Source organism: Malaclemys terrapin, chromosome 3 (assembly GCF_027887155.1).
Source record: "Malaclemys terrapin pileata isolate rMalTer1 chromosome 3, rMalTer1.hap1, whole genome shotgun sequence".
NCBI classification, from domain to species: domain Eukaryota; kingdom Metazoa; phylum Chordata; order Testudines; family Emydidae; genus Malaclemys; species Malaclemys terrapin.
In genome coordinates, this window is record NC_071507.1 from 184,931,892 (window position 1) to 184,949,682 (window position 17,791).

Consider the following 17,791-nt stretch of genomic DNA (forward strand, 5'->3'; position numbering starts at 1 on the left):
CTAAACAACCAATGGAACCACTGGATGACCGAGATACTAAAGGAGCACTCAAGGAAGATAAGGCCATTGCAGAGAAATTAAATTAATTCTTTGGATCGGTCTTCATGGTTGAGGATGTGAGGGAGATTCCCAAACCTGAGCCATTCTTTTTAGGTGACAAATCTGAGGAACTGTCCCAGATGGAGGTGTCATTAGAAGACGTTTTGGAACAAATTCATAAATTAAACAGTAATAAGTCACCATGACCAGATGGTATTCACCCAAGAGTTCTAAAGGAATTCAAATGTGAAATTGCAGAACTACTAACTGTGGTATGTAACCTATCATTTAAATCAGCTTCTGTACCAGATGACCGGAGAATAGCTAATGTGACGCCAATTCTTTTAAAAAGGTTCCAGAGGTGATCCTGACAATTACAGGCCAGTAAGCCTCACTTCAGTATCGGGCAAAATGGTTGAAACTATAGCAGAGAACAGAATTATTAGACACATAGATGAACACGATTTGTTGGTGAAGAGTCAATGTGGGTTTTGTAAAGGCAAATCATGCCTCACCAATCTATTAGAATTCTTTGAGGGGGTCAACAAGCATGTGGACAAGGGTGATACAGTGGATATAGTGTACTTAGATTTTCAGAAAGCCTTTGACAAGGTCCCTCACCAAAGACTCTTAAGCAAAGTAAGCTGTCATGGGATAAGAGGGCAGGTCCTCTCATGGATCAGTAACTGGTAAAAAGACAGGAAACAAAGAGTAGGAATAAATGGTCAGTTTTCAGAATGGAGACAAGTAAATAGTGGTGTCCCCCAGGGGTCTGTACTGGGACCAGTGTTCAACATATTCATAAATGATCTGGAAAAAGGGGTAAACAGGGAGGTGACAAAATTTGCAGATGATACAAAACTACTTAAGATAGTTAAGTCCAAAACAGACTGCGAAGAGTTACAAAGGGATCTCACAAAACTGGGTGACTGGGCAACAAAATGGCAGATGAAATTCAATGTTGATAAATGCAAAGTAATGCATATTGGAAAACATAATTCCAGCTATACATATGACTATTGGAAACATGACTACACATCTAAATTAGCTGTTACCAAGCAAGAGATCTTGGAGTCACTGTGGATAGTTCTCAAATACCTTCGTTCACAAAGAAATACATAATCTGTATGAAAAACAAATGGCTCCTCAAATATCACTGCAGACAGACCTCCATACATGCAAATGTTCAGAAGTAGCCACTTACAAGAAGTATAAATACAGTCAAAGTAAACAGGTGTTCAGAATTCAAATGCACATTAGAAAACACTGTTTTGCCGTTACCCTCGTTCTAGTTGTAGTCAGATGTTTGCTGCGTGTGTGTTCTTTCAGTATGCTGTCCCAGCTCTGTGCAGATAGCCGACACAGCAGACCTCGATCAAACTGCCCAATAAGACCAAAAGACTTGGTTCAGTAGTGAAGGCACCGGTCAGGTTTATTGTTAAAAAAGCACAGTCCTAGTAATCCATAGATTCTACAGGACCACTAACACATGTATGCCCATTACAATGGACCATCTCAGTGTATACTCCAATACAAATTATGTATTGCTCCTCCGGCATGGTGGTTGCCATCCTTTACCTTGTACATGTTGGTTCAATCAAAACATCTCTAGCCATCACCCTGACATTCTGACCTTATCTTTAGGAGGAGACCAATGTGTCCTTGTATCAGATTTGGGAAATGTGTTCATATCATACATGGTATCAGGGTGTTCTGGTATCACCCTTCTGGAATCTGCTTGCATGAGTGTCCTGTGCCTAGCACTCCTCAGGAATGTGTGTTTTTGCAACACCAGCCCTGTGCTTGCCAGATTCTGTGAGCCTGCATGCAGGCAGAGCCTGACTCCTGCTCACAGCCTGTCTTCTGCCAACTTTGCTTTATATTAGCAAGGCTTGACCACTAGTTTAGTTCAGGTCTCAGGATGGGCCGCTAATACAAGGCCTCATGTCTCAGGCTCTCTTTCTATTACACTAGTTAATCTAACAAAGTTGCTGTGGACTTGATCCTGGTGCTTGGATGTATTCTGGGATGTCACTTAATTGAAAAGGCCAATCCAGCTAATGACAGTGAGGCTGACCAGCAGTGCTTCCCAGCCTGCTGATGCTGCATGAAGGGCAGACAGGCCACAGCCCTGGAGCTGTTTTCCGTGGAGTGGGTTGCAGGACTGGGGAAAGTTTACTTTTCACTGTGTCAATCAGCATGACAGCAACAGAAGATTGGGGTGATGTGAGACACCCCAAAAAAAGGATGCATTTAACTAATAGGTGCACAAAAGTGTTTTGGATGCCCTCTCTACAGGAATTGCCTGTGGGACTACAGAATCCTTATCAGTGATAAGATATTTCCGTGTGAATTAAATTAAAGCATAGTTGATATGTAGCAGCAAAACTCAAGGGACCAGTCTTTTCTAACAAAAATAAATTCCACACACGTGAAATCTATCACTGGGTTAACTTGTAAAAGCAAGCTCTCAGGTAACAGTTTAATGTCCTCAGGGCATCTAGTATTTTATTAGTTGAGTGTTTTGTATTATTGCTAAATGTCCTGATGGGTATGCTTATTTGTTACACATCTAGGAGACAGGTTTCAGAAGGGTAGTCATGTTAGTCTGTATCAGTAAAAACAACGAGGAGTCCTTGTGGCACCTTAGAGACTAACAAATTTATTTGGGCATAAGCTTTCATGGGATATAACATAATGCATATAGGAGAAAGAAGAACAGGAGTACTTGTGGCACCTTAGAGACTAACAAATTTATTAGAGCATAAGCTTTCGTGGACCTTATGCTCTAATAAATTTGTTAGTCTCTAAGGTGCCACAAGTACTCCTGTTCTTCTTTTTGCGGATACAGACTAACACGGCTGTTACTCTGAAACTTGGCATATAGGAGAGTTAGGGTCTAGATGCTAATTGGAGCAAGATCCTTGGCTGTCGATCTTGATGGCACTGTTTGAATTAACCTCTCTGTTCATGTAGTTGAATCGAACTCTGAAAAGAGCAATCATTATTTTTTGTATATGCCTTAGTGCAAACCAGACATAGTTGAGTAATATTTTTATTGAATTTTATGATATTTCTCAAATAACTTTATAGATTAAGTATCAGAGGGGTAGCCGTGTTAGTCTGAATCTGTAAAAAGCTACAAGACTTGCATCTGAAGAAGTGAGGTTCTTACCCACGAAAGCTTATGCTCCCAATACTTCTGTTAGTCTTAAAGGTGCCACAGGACCCTCTGCTGCTTTTTACAGATTAATAGTGTTTTTTTAATGATTATTCACACCAGGCTCATATTCCAGAAAGAACAACCGGAAGCAGGCAAGCAGAAAAAAAAATCCCAGCCCTATGGCACTTGAAACAACATTCTCATTTCATTCTTCCAAAGAGCTAATCTGTGAACTCACAAGAGAAGTATTTGCTTGTAGAGCTAATCAATAATTCCCTGACACATTCTACAAAGGGAAAAGAATATAAATGAAAAAGATTTAACTCCTGTACCATTGCTTGCATGGACTGCCATTAGTTCCATTAGAGATTTCTCAGGAATGCAATGCATCAATCATTCCTAAGACTCATTTCCCATAACTATTGTTCAAAAAGAAATGTGAAATGCCCAGAAACCTGAAAGCATTTCTATGTTTGAAAAGATGCTGTGAAGACTAAAATCATACATTAAAAAATGTCTTACCTGTGTTACTAATGACTTCCTGGACAACTAACACTGAAAGGAGAAATATCTAATTTATTTTTCATCATTTATTCCATTTAAGTTACTCTGTGCTCTTTTTTTTTTATTGTACTACTGCAGCTCTACGCAATAGGCAAGGGACTCACTAGTATCTGGTAGTGAGTCTCAGCTGGCCTGATCAGTTGAGTGTACCCCAACTCTCTAATGTCATAACTTTTTGTATCTAAAAGGTCATCACAGATAACAATAGAAAGCTAATTACATACTGTGGCAAAGCACCTCCTCTGTCTTGGCAGGCTCAGAGCTTTCCCCTCTGGGGATGGGGCCTAGAGTAAGTCAGTCCCCACTCTGGACAGTGTTCTTTCTCCCATTTGGAGGTTTATTTCCGAGTATGCTCCAGACAAGCCTGGGGCAGGCCAAAGGAGTGCCCCTCTGCCAAACAAAAGGGGGGGGGAACTAATTCCAACTGTCAACTTAAAACAAAGGAGAATACCTTTCCCTACTCTCACTCTGAGGGTGGGTGACCTTGTTATTGGCCCTGGGGTGCCAGTCCTGCCCTTAAACAGGCAGTCTGTTATGTAGCTTCCCCTGTAGGGAGGCGAGCAGCCCTCCACCCTGGAGCAGGCTTTCTCCCTGCAGCAGCTTGTCTCTCAGCAGCCTGACTCCTCATTGACTCCCACCTACAGCATCCTCTTAACTTCAGTACTCATCTCTTCTCTCTTTGTCTCTGGGATCTGGTAGGGTTTAACCTTCACTTTTACTCTGGGATTGGTGATGATGTGATGGTGAGCTTCTGTGGTTCTCCCTGGCTTCTCTGAGAACACATCATGGTTTCTTTCAGTCATTTTGATGACCTCTGCCTGTTGTTCCGGGGTCAATTTGGGGGATATTCTCACCTGTCCTTGCAATTTACTTTCTTGGGGTGGTGTTTCTAAGGTGACCACATATGATTCTTGGTCTTGCCAGGGCTTCAGCAGGTTGACGTGGTAGATCAGTTGTGGGCACCAACACCATTCCTGGATTACCCCGACTGAAATTTACAAACTTTCGCTTGGCGATTGTAATAGGTTTGTTGGCCTTCTGTGCCCTTTCCATGTGTTCCCGCACTATGGGGGTAACTTGGACTATTCTGTCCTGCATCTGCATCACATGCTCAATAACATTCTTCCCCTGGCGAGGCTATTCCTTCCAGTCCTCCTTGGGAATGTCCTGTATGCCACAGGAGTCAGTGGCGTAGCCAGGGTTGCAGCCGAGGAGAAGCGGCGGAGAAAAAAGGCGCCGGTCCTTCGGTGGCATTTCGGCGGCCCCGCGCATGCACCGAAATGCCGCCAAAAGACGGAGCGGCGCATGCGCAGGGCCACCCCGCTTCCCCATCCGGAGTGCTGTCCGGGGCACCGAGACCCCCGGCCACACTCTCAGAGCTGGAGTCCCGGCCGGAGCGCTGGGAGCCTGCGGCCCCGTTCCACCGGCCGCCCGGAGCGCCGGGAGGCGGGAGCCAGCAGGCCAGCCCGTGGCCCCATTCCGCAGGCACCACTTTTGGGGAATGTGGTCAGGGGAAGCGGCCGCTTCCACTGAACCCCGCTAGCTATGCTACTGACAGGAGTGCAACCGTATAGCAGCTCAAAAGGGGAACCTCCCTTACAGCAAACATCAGGTAAAATAGTGGGTTATCCCAATCTTTCCCATCCCGACTCACCACTTTCCATATCATGTTCTTTAGTGTCCTGTTAAAGTGTTTGACAAGTCTGGCAGACTGAGGTTTGCAGGGTCCATATGTAGAGCATCACACATAGGTCCTTCATCAATTTCAACATAAAGGGGGTTTATTTATAAATAGTAGAACAGTCATTGGGCCAGAGAGAGGGGAGATTTTTCTAGGTCATAATCCTTAACTTTATTTGGTCATACTAAGAAATTTTCAGTTTAACAATTCATGTTGTTGGATTGAGATTCACTTACTCAGCAGGTGGATCTAACAAATCTTTATTTAGGCAAAACACTCAGGAAGTAGTGATCAATTACTCACAAGCAGGACGCTCACTGGGATGATCTCATCAGTCACCGCCAACAATGGACTATACAGCTTCAACCTCCCTTTATTACACAAACATTTATAACTTTTTGTTATATTATACATATGTATTAGTCTCCCATTTCCAGGTTAACCTGCCTCCCCTGTCAGTACAGGTTTAGTGTTACTTCAGACCGGACTTTTCTTGCTTTTTTGTTACTTTATCTTTTTTTTTTCCTCACAAACATGATTACTCTGCAACTTCTCCCATATACTCAGTTCGGCTTATGCTGTTAAACGTTATCAGAGCCAATTCTTAAAATCCTTCTGTCAGGCCCAAAGATGGCTTTCCTCCCAACACATGCCACTCTTTGCTGCAGGTATCAGTTGATCTGCAATTGGTCTCGGTTGGGACAGCAGTGAAAAGAGCACATTTTCTCATCTCAATTGCATTAAAAAAACAACAAAAAATCTTTGTTTACTGTCTGTTACACTTGCCTCAAGACACCCTGCACCAACCCTAATACCTGTGGTTAAAAAAAATGCTCCAGATGAATCACAACTTTTGGACTTGAAAAAACAATTAATTCATGGAAGTCCTATGGCCTGTGTGATACAGAGGTCAGACTAGATGATCAGTGGTCCCCTGGCCTTAAAATCTATGCACTCTCTGAAAGCAAAACCTTTAAAGAATAGACATCTATAATATATGGAGACCCAAACCAGATTAGAACTGACAGAGGAGATCATTTATTCTGCTACAGGTTCATCTAGACAACCAAGCAGCCTCCATCCTGAAAAATTTCTTCACACCCAGCCACTGGAGCATGCCCAGTACAGCCTAAGGGCTTCTAACACCAAAGAGTTAGTCTCATATTGGCCCCCAGGTGGCAATACGTATAACAAAAATACCTAAAACATTAAACTTCTTCCCCTGTAAATTATTAGTAAGAATAAACTTAAAACATTAACATTATAATCACAAAACAAAACATCCAAACTAAGAGGTTGGGATAGACTATCCTCACTGTCACAAAATTACAAAAAGAAGAACAGGAGTACTTGTGGCACCTTAGAGACTAACAAATTTATTAGAGCATAAGCTTTCGTGGACTACAGCCCACTTCTTCGGATGCATATAGAATGCATACAAAATTACAAGGGATTATTCTGCCCTCTCTAGCACAATTGCCTTACTACAGTACTACAAGACTAGTCTGTCTCTAGGTTTGGGAGATCTTCTGGAATGGTGCAGTAGAAACACCAGTGCTCCTTGATGAGTGGGGTTTGTTGCTCGGACAGCTCCTCATGCTGGCTTCCTGGTTTAAATATTAGTATCAGCCAATCAATGGGCTATGAGGGGCCACCACTCAGGCCCTGCTGGCTGGTACTTCCTGCTGAGCCTAGTTTCACTTGGTCATCCAGCAATCCAATCTAAGCTTTCAGTGGCAACGCAGATGGATCAGTAGTTCCCATCCCTTCTAGACTCAGGTTCTAGTCCTGTAGGTTCTTATGCTACCTAGTGGTAAGGAAAATGGTATTACAAGAGTTTAAGTGTAAAGAAGTCAATGCTGAGCTGGATTAAATCTAAAAATGGACCCTATAATCCTCCCTAGAAAAGTGATAGGGAGCAGCATGGACAAAGTACTCCTTTAAAGAGTTTTAAATTAAAGGGGGAAATGTTGTTCTCCCCTAAAGAAAAAATCAGTAACATAATAGAAGGATATTTATGTAAAAAAATTACTGACAGAGCACAGCACAGGTCTGTTGAATACCACTGAAGCTTTAAAGAATAAGACAGAGAGAGAGAACAGTAATTGTAGCTAAAGAGCACAGAGATAAGCTCAGAGCCATTGAGAAATGTGTCACTTTGGGAGATAAGTGACTTAAGGAAAAAGTATGTGCAGATAAAAGGAGCTTTTGCACAAATTCACACTGCAGAGCACGGAGGGAACAAATAGTTGGGGTGTGTGGAAGTATTAAAAAGTGGAAGTAGAAGTGTTGACGAGGATGGTAAAGTGTTAAAAGCTTGGTTTAATAATGAAACCCAGATATGGCAGTATAACTTGGTACAGTCACACCCAGTAGAACTGTTAGTCAAACAAAATATATAAGGGGGTCAAGTGGTGACAACTACCACCACTATATTTTTATCCCCAGGAACCTTGACAGCCATTTTGAAGGAAAATGGGTCTTTTCCCAAAGCAATGGTTTGTAAATAATTTATTGTAAATGACTGCTGAAGACAGAGAGACAATATCGTTTACAGGGCTGGATTTAGGAGCAGGTGATCCAGGTGACAACCTGGGCTGCCTGGCTTGGGGAGTGCTGGGCTCGAGGTGCTGTTTTTGTTGTTAGTGACAAAAGGGAAAACAGAATGTTTGAAGTAAAATGTTTCAGGTATTCTATATGTGGATTCATTTTTCACTAACCTCCTAGAATGTTCTGGACCTTTGTAGAATCTTGTGGAACCTTCCAGACTTTCTGAGAACTACATTTTCCTCATACCTCCTAGAATGTTATCAGTCATGCCCTCACGGGTATATAAGGAGAGAGGTGTTACCAGTCAGTGAGTGAGATATAAGAACAAACTGAAGTGAAGTGAGTACCTAGCTGCGATATTTATATCTGCCCCTGGAAATTTCCATTACATGCGTCTGACGAAGTGGGTATTCACCCATGAAAGCTTATGCTTCAATACATCTGTTAGTTTTAAAGGTGCCACAGGACTCTCTGTGGCTAGCTGCGATATTGTGAACCTTGTTTTATTGTGTAATTATGAAAGTGTACTTGTGTTTTAAGACTTGAAGAGTATAAGTAGCTACTCATAAAGGACATATTTAGTGAGATGCCACAGATATCTATCAAACCCCTATCTACACAACAATATAAAAGAAATACTTCTTTTGCCATGCTTAACACATGTTTGATGACTTTGTAAGACTGCAGAACATAGACTTTTGGTCTCCCTAATACTGTCTGTTTTACCCTGTAGAAAATAAAAGATGCCCCCGAAGAAGCCTTCAGGGGCTCAGTATAGGAAGTGAAAAGTTCAGTTGCAATCTAGTTTGCAGCAAGGGGCAAATCTGATGGGAAAATATCTGAAACAGAACAACATAGACTGGGCTTTAGGCAGTAGCGATCATCCCAGTGCGGAAGAAATTGAGGATTGAGCATAAATGATGGAATTAGCATTCCTAAAGAATTAGCAGATTTACCTGAAGATAAGGAATGGAAATGTGAGGAAAATGATGGGGAATCATCCAGTTTTCCTGGCAGCGTAAAGGAGAGTGATGATAAAGAAAAATCTGGTTTACATGAAAAGGAGAGAAACAATAAAGAAGAATCAGCCGCGCATGATGACAGAAACGGCAGTGAGAAAAATTGCACATCACAAATCGATAAATCAGATCCTGCTTTATGGTGGCGATCCTAAATGCTGCCAATATTGATCATACAGTTTTGAATGGGCCAGGCAAAATCAAGCATATGATGTTTCCAGTAAATGAGCAGAAGTGACACTTCTCAAAGTCACACTATGAAAGAGTGCTCAAGAATGGTGAGAAACTGAATCGGTGTTGGCTAGTTTACTCAAAATCAATTGACTAAGTGTTCTGTTTTTGTTGCAAAATATTTGACAAAATGCAAAATCATTGCTTGCACTCTCCAGATACAATTATTGGCCTAACTTAGCTGATACACTGAAGAAACATGAACAATCACTGGCCTTTTTATCGCCTATTCCAAAAGCTGAATAAATGCATAGATGCAGAAAACCTGCACATTATTAATGTAGAAACCCAGCATTGGAAGAATGTGCTCTAGTGTCTGATCTCAATTACAGTCTTCCTTTCAAAGAATAATTTGGCTTTCCAGGGCTCGTTGGATAAGTTGTTCACTGAACATAACAGTAATTTCCTTGGTTTGGTAGAGCTCCTTGGGAAATACGATGGTGCCATGTGTGAGCACCTACGTCAAGTAGTTTATAAAGAAGCTATGGACCATTACTGCAGAAAAACAATTGAAAACAAATTGATTGACCTTATGGCAAGGAGGGTGCTTGATAACATATTAATGCGGCTCAGCAAAGCGAAGTACTATGCTGTAATAATGAACTTCACTCCCGACATTAGTCACAATGAAAAGATGTCATTTACAGTATGATTTGTTGATGACGAGGATGGCTGTATCCAAGTAAAGGAGGACTTTATCTGTTTCCGGTCTATGGATGACTCTACTGGAAAAGGACTAACATAAGTGTTTATGAACGTTTTGAATGAGAATAAAATAAAGCTTCAGGACTTCCATGCCAAGGGTACAACAACAGCATGAACATGAAGCGAAGAAACAGTGGCATCCAGGCAAGGATCCTTGCACTCACTCCAAGAGCTTTCTTCATGCCTTGTGGCTGCCATTCCCTCAACCTTGTGTCAGATGCAGTGTCATCTTCTTTAGATTCAGTACGTCTCTTCGAAGTACTGCAAAGTATACACATCCTGTTTTCAGCATCAACTATCTGGTGGAAGATCCTCACAAACAATGTTACAAATCTGACTATAAAGCTGCTAAATTATACTCGCTGAGAGAGTCACATTGACAGTGTAAGCCCAAGTGAGGTGTCAAGTGATTGAGGTTTACAACGCCCTGATGGAACTGGCGCAGTTGAGTAAAGCCAAGGCCAGAATCTGACACAAGGCACAAAGCCAGGCAAATCAGATGACTGACTTCAAATTTCTGGTCTCAGTTGTGGTTTGGCATGATATCCTGTTCCAAGTAAACTTTGTAAGGAAGGAATTACAAATTCAGGTTGATGGGCATCGCAATCGCTACTACTTCGATAAGAAGCTGCCTTGATTTTGTTGTGGCTTACAGAGACAACGGATTTGAAGATGCCATCACTGCTGCCAAAGAAATGGTGGAAAACTTAGGAGTTCAACCTGTCTTCAAGGAAACATGTATTTATTGGAAGAAGAGACAGTTTGAATACGAGGTCAGAGATGAAGTGATGGGAAGCTTCGAAGAAAAATTCAAGAGGGATTTTTTTTGCTTGTTCATTGACATTGCTTGGGTGTCCATTGAAAAAAAGTTTGGACAAATGAAGCACCACAAAAAGACCTGAGTGGGGTGGGTTTGTACGACGTTAGTAAGCTGCTGGTGGACAGACAAAGACTCTTAAACAATTGTATGGACCTCCACCGGATGCTGACACGTGGGGATTGTTCGGGCATCAACGATAAAAACCTCTATGTCAAATTGAATAACATCCATCACATTTTGCCACACGGGAAGCACTGTCCACTCCAAGTTCTCCAATTCATTCATGATGCAGAGCAGAAGGACATTTTTCCTAATGTGTGGATAGCTTTGAGGATTTTGCTCATGCTGCTCATCACAGTCGCGAGTAGTGAGCACAACTTTTTGAAGCTCAGGTTCATTAAAACATATCTTTGATTGATGATGGCTGACAAGATACTGACACTGCTTGCTATTCTATCGCTTGAAAATGCCATTGGCTGTGTTTCAGTTTGTGAGGGCAAAAGCAAGAAAAGCGACCTTTTGAACTAAAGGACTAAGGTTAACATTCTAAGGCTGTGATTTACTGTAACACTATTTAATATCAGTCCCACCCAGTGTGGGAGCAAAGTTCAATTTCCTGATGTTAGTACATTTCAGTTATTCTTAAAATTAAAAAGTTTCTATAAGCTTATAGGAAATGGGTTTTTTTTATTTGCTTATATGTGGCATGAATAAACACTGATTTACAAATCCTAGCATGCAAATTGATCATCTTATATGACATGGATAAATCATGCATGCAAATCATGCATCAGAGTTGTGAAAGGGGCTACAAATGCAATAAAAAATGTTATTCAAAATTGTAACAAATGGAGGGGGGTGGAGGTCCAAAGACGTGCCTCGCCTGGGGCACCATTTGGTCTAGGGCTGGCCCTGATCATTTGACTATGGATGATTTAGTCAAAATAACTAAAAAATAAGTAAGGATTTCTATATGGCTCGACTGCTTCTAAATGTACTAAAGGGGATGTAACTTGGGTACAGCTGTAATTATAAAAATAATTAAGAGCAACACAAGGAACATTGATCAGCTCAAACAACATTATTAAAAAAAGGAGAAAATACCTACTAAGTTGAAAAAGAAATACTGCATATCAGAAAAAGGAAAAATTAAGTGTAACACTCAGCTTACTAAAGTCTCAGATAGCTGAGAGACCGAATGAAGATAAAGGAGTAAAAATGGCAGTAAAAAACCATTGCTATGACACAGCAATTATAAGAGCCCAGGCCAAAAATGTTATGTCCCCTTTGATGAACTTATTCAAAGCTTAAATATAAAAATAAAATTGCAGCTTAGAAGTGTGAGCGACTTAATTGTATTATCTGCTCAGAACTTGCAATTTAACATTTTTTTTAAAATTTGGTTATAAATATTAAACATAAATTAGTCAATTAAAACCAGGATGATGGTGAGAGACCCTGGATTCCTTTTTCAATAATAAAGCAACAGCTAAAAGAGCATCAGAAGAAAAAATAAATATTAATAATATATATAATTAAATTAAATGGCTAATATAATATTCAAGCAAATGAAAACTGGAAGTTAAATTATGAAAGGAGAATGCATTCCTATGGAACATGCAGTATATACAGTAAAAAGGGCTAAAAGAAATTTAAACAAGACATGCTACTTAATTAAAATCCTATAAGGACTCCAAAGAGAAGCCACAATAGGTTGTGTTTTCTTTTTCAGATGGCTGTGTGCTTTGAAAGCAGAAATCAACACAGTACCAAGGAAAATCAGTAAATATAAGGAATGAAAACCAACCACCAAGACCCTATTCAAAATTCTTTTAACAGTTTATTAATTATGAATGATAGAGCTACTTTGAATAGTGTAGTGGCCATTCAAAAACATGACAAAACTTCCTATTGAAAATCCTATTCAAAAGTTTTGTTTAACCGTGGTGTAAAATAAATGCTATTAAGGCAAGAAAAACAAAAACTATGTGGTGGTTTTGTAAATAAATAAAAATACATTAAAATATTCTAAACTGAAAACAGGTCCAGATGGTTCATGGTTAAAATCTATTGGGGAAATATTGTACAAAAATGTTCAGATTATTTAAATCAGTGTTTTCAAATGTTACCAATTTGGAATTACCTAAAGGATTGTGCCCACTGAAGATTGGTGGAATATGATTAAGAATTGTTTAAAGGACTTTCTGGATAAAAATGTATATACTTTAGACTGTGTAAAACTACCCAGGTGGGGCAAGAACTACACCATAGCAAATTTAATAAGATTGGCATGAGCGTTGAACTGTTTCTAATTGATATGTCATTTTGAAACAAAGCTGACCTAGAGAGGCTGTGGGAACATAACCAAGCATTTCAACAGAAGATAGAAGCAGAAGTACTGCATCCATTGAATGAGGAAAACCAAGAACTCATTTAATGAAGCTTTGTTAACTGTGTATAATATACATGATATTGTAATTGCTTTTCAAGTAAAAACTACCTATAGTTGGAATGACAAGCATCATGTGCTGGCTGAAGGGGACCACTTCAGGGATGGACCCAGAAAAATGTTATTATAATTGGCCTATGTGCTATTTCTCACCTGAATTTCCTGTGGTGATAAAAAAACAACAACCACAACTGGTTTTAGAGCTGCAAAAGGCAAAAAATGGTTGAGAAATCCCATTTGTGAGGGTAACTGAAAGAGGCACTGCAAGAAAGTTTATTTTTGAAATGGAGTTTAACTGCATGCATATTTTATAAGTACGTGTTCTGTTGATTTTGGGTCCTGTGAATAAATTATTTTACAAAAAAACAACCCAACCTTCAGAGCTTTGCCTTGTTTGAACACTGTCTGTAAAATGTCTTTGCTTGTTCACTCAATGTCCTATCACAAGACTTTCCACAAAGAAATCCTCCTCCTCTCTCTCTCTCTTTTAAAGTATTTCTATTCATTTCAACGGAGGGAGAGATGAAAGGACTTATAGCAAGAATCATTTCACTTCAAAATTGAAACACAGAAATGTAGGGCTGGAAGAGACCTTGAAAAGTCATCAAGTCCAGCTCCATGAACTGTGGCAGGACCAGGTAAACCTAGAGCATCCCTGACAAGTGTTTGTCCAACCTGTTTTTAAAAACTTCCGATGATGGTGATTCCACAATCTCCTTTGGAAGGCTATTCCTCAGCTTAACTACCCTTATAGTTAGAAAGATTTTCATAATATCAAGCCCTAATCTTCCTTACTAGAGAATAAACCCATTGCTCCTTGTCCTAACTTTAGTGGACATGGAGAACAATTGATCACCTTTCTCTTTAGAACAGCCCTTAACATATTTGAAGATTGTTATCAGATCCCACCTCAGTCTTCTTTTCTTAAGACTAAACATGCCTAGTTTTTTAACTTTTCCTCATAGGTCAGGTTTTCAAAAGCTTTTATAATTTTTGTTGCTTTCCTCTGGAATCTCTCTAATTTATCCACAAAGTGTGGTACTCAGATAGGGTGACTAGATAGCAAGTGTGAAAAAGCGGGATGGGGGTAAGGGGTAATAGGCGTCTATATAAGACAAAGCCCTGAATATTGGATTGTCCCTATAAAATTGGGACATCTGGTCACCCTATACCCAGAATTGGACACAATACTCCAGCTGAGGTCTCACAAGTGCAGAGTAGAACTAAACCAGGGATCGGCAATCTTTGGCACGCGGCCCATCAGGGAAAGCTGCTGGCGGGCTGGGACAGTTTGTTTACCTGCAGCGTCTGCAGGTTCAGCCAATCGCAGCTCCCACTGGCTGCGGTTTGCCATCCTTGGCCAATGGGGGCTGTGGGAAGCAGCGGACAGGATATCCCTCAGCCTGTGCCACTTCCTGCAGCCCCCATTTCCTATGAAACCATCGTTTTTGTAGATTTGTTTTATTAGTGTTCAGTTTGAAAATGTCAAAAGTACAAATGTTCTTTATTAAGATTGAATTTTACTGAATGGCCCTTATTCTCTGGTCCAGGACGGAGTCCTAATTTACACCAGATTTACATTTCCTTACCTTGAGGCCAGGCAGAGTCTGCTTTGGCACTCGCAGAACTTGGAACAGCTTCAGGACTGCTCTGATTTGTGCCCGGCTGTCTATTGCCTGAATGGCCATCCCACTAGCTGGGGATCACTGGATCACAAGGAAGGCCTGGTCACTTTCCTTTTCTCCTGGGAATGCCTCTTATGTTGTAATTCAGTGTGTATACACTGTATAGCACAATGGGGCCCACACCTCGACTAGGGCTTTTAGGGGCTAATGCAATACCAGGAGACAGTACAGCAAAGTGGTGCTATAGTGATTTTGTACCCTCCATGATGGAATTCTCCTAGGCAGGGAAAACCCTCAGGAGGCCATTTAAACTGCTATATGACTCCTTTGTGCTTCTCAATGTGGATAGACTCTGGCCTCTTGTATCATGCTTTATATTAGCGTGTGGGGCACCCGGTGTTTATATCTCTTTAGAGAAACAGCAGATGATAAAAGGAAAAATATATCAGCTATTCTTCATTTGTCTACAAAGCAGAAGCACTGCACCAATATCCTCGCTTTTAAGCATGGGGCATTGTTCAGAATGGCCATACACAGGCTGCTGAAAATCTTCAAATTTACTCCCCAGGTTGTGATTGCCTTGTGTATTTTCAGGACATAGAAACACCAGGAGACATTGAACCATCCTGGCTTTACAAGATACAAACAAACTGTACATTTACGATTTCATGGTACTGACGGCTGGTCTGTAATGTAATGTTGAAATATGGGCCAAACCTGCAGCTGGTATAATTCCATTTAGATACATTGATTTCAATAGAGAATGGTGATTTACACCAGCTGAGGCTCTGGTCCTTTATCTAACAGAAACATTGTTGTACTAAATCATTAAGTATATGTTTCCTTTACTTTGAAGAAGTCCTTATAAGGAGAGATTAATAAGACTGGGACTTTTCAACTTGGAATAGAGACGACTAAGGGGGGATATGGATTGAGGTCTATAAAATCATGACAGAGGTGGAGAAAGTAAATAAAGAAGTGTTATTTACCCTTTAACATAACACAAGAACTAGGGGTCACCAAATGAAATTAATAGGCAGCAGGTTTAAAATAAACAAAAGGAAGGATTTCTTCACACAACTCACAGTCAACGCGTGGAACTCTTTGCCAAGGCTTAGACTATGACAGGTTTCAAAAAAGAATTAGATAAATTCATGGAGGATAGGCCCATCAATGGCTATTAGCCAGGATGGGCAGGGATGGTGTCCCTAGCCTCTGTTTGCCAGAAGCTGGGAATGGGTGACAGGGGATGGATCACCTGATGATTACCTGTTCTGTTTATTTTTTCTGAAGCACTTGGCATTGGCCACTGTTGGAAGACAGGATACTGGGCTAGGTGGACCTTTGGTCTGACCCAGTATGGCCATTCTTATGTTCTTATATTCTTTCACCAAGTACCTATTTACAGTGAATTTTCCCATCCCTTTCATACTGAATGTAACTGTTCATATTTATTTTTTTATCGCTATATCTGCTAGGGAATAGTTAACCTCTGGAATCAATCATCACCAGCATAAGGGTGTTTGTTTTCTCTTTGCCTAGGTAGATGGACAGACAGTGATATATGTACAAACATCCCCTGCATTGAACCTACAGTGCCCTCCATAAAACGGTTCCACTTTCCCACAGTGTTCCAATTTAATTAAGGGATCACATCATTGTTCAGCAGATGGCACATTAAGTTAATTAGGAAGGTTAAAGTGTAACACACTTTCCAATTGTCTTTGGAAAGTATTTTAGAAATGGTAAATTAAAACAATGTGCTGTTCTAAGTGGATTTGGAAGGATTAGATTTTTTTTATCAGTGAACATCGGTAAACATCGGATTTCACTGTACACACACAAACTGACAAAATATTTCCATCAATAATAACCAAAATTTACAGATAATAAGAAAAATGCTCCTTGAGAACTCCTTGAGTCCCACCCTTCAAAATGTGTTGTAATGCTGGTGTTAATGAAGCTGGACAACAGACAGCATTCAGAGAGCTTTAACTTTTTGATTCTCAGCATCCACTGTCATTAATAATATAATAACTAAAAATCATTGTCAAACACCTCTTCCCCTAATTTCCTGCAACTGTGAAAATTTAAATAGATTAAAAAACATTTTAAAAGCTTACAACTCATAATTTCACACATTTGAAAATTTAAATTGATAAAAATAAAAAGAAGCTTAAATAAACATTGACATTGTCCATTGAAATTATAAATAAAAAATAAAAATCTAATTCTGCCAAGCTTAGCTATAAGCCACTTTTTGTCCTCTGTGAACTGTATTGTGAGGTCTTTTGTTGGTGGTGAGTATTTATACACAGACTGTAGAGTACATAACTCAAAAAGGAAGAGAGAAGTTATTTTTCTATCTGCTTTCAAGAAGTTCATTATTCTCTGTCACACTGTAACAATCAGTACTAATGATTTGTAGGGATTAAAGATACTATACAAAAATGATAGTTCAGTTCCTTACATTAAATACTGTAAAGTGACCCAAAGTGATGGACTCCAAGTGAAATAAACATAAATGTGATATAAAACAGAGTAATATCTTTTAAATCATTGGAATTATTCCAGGTTTATACATGTAAAAGGGGCAGAAATTGGGTCTACAGCTTCACTTAACCACATCTGAACTTTTACTTTACTACTCTAAGTCTACACTGGGGGGGATCGATCTAAGTTATGCAACTTCAGCTATGTGAATAACGTAGCTGAAGTCGATGTACTTAGATCTACTTACTGCGGTGTCTTCACTACGGGGAGTGCCGCTCTCCTGTCGACTCTGCCTGTGCCTTTCGCCGAGCTGGAATACAGGAGTCGACAGGAGAGAGCTCGGGGATCAATTTATCGTGTCTAGACTAGACACGATAAATCGATCCCTGCTGGATCAATCGCTGCGCACCGATCCAGCTGGTAGTGGAGACATACCCTAAGTAACTAACCCA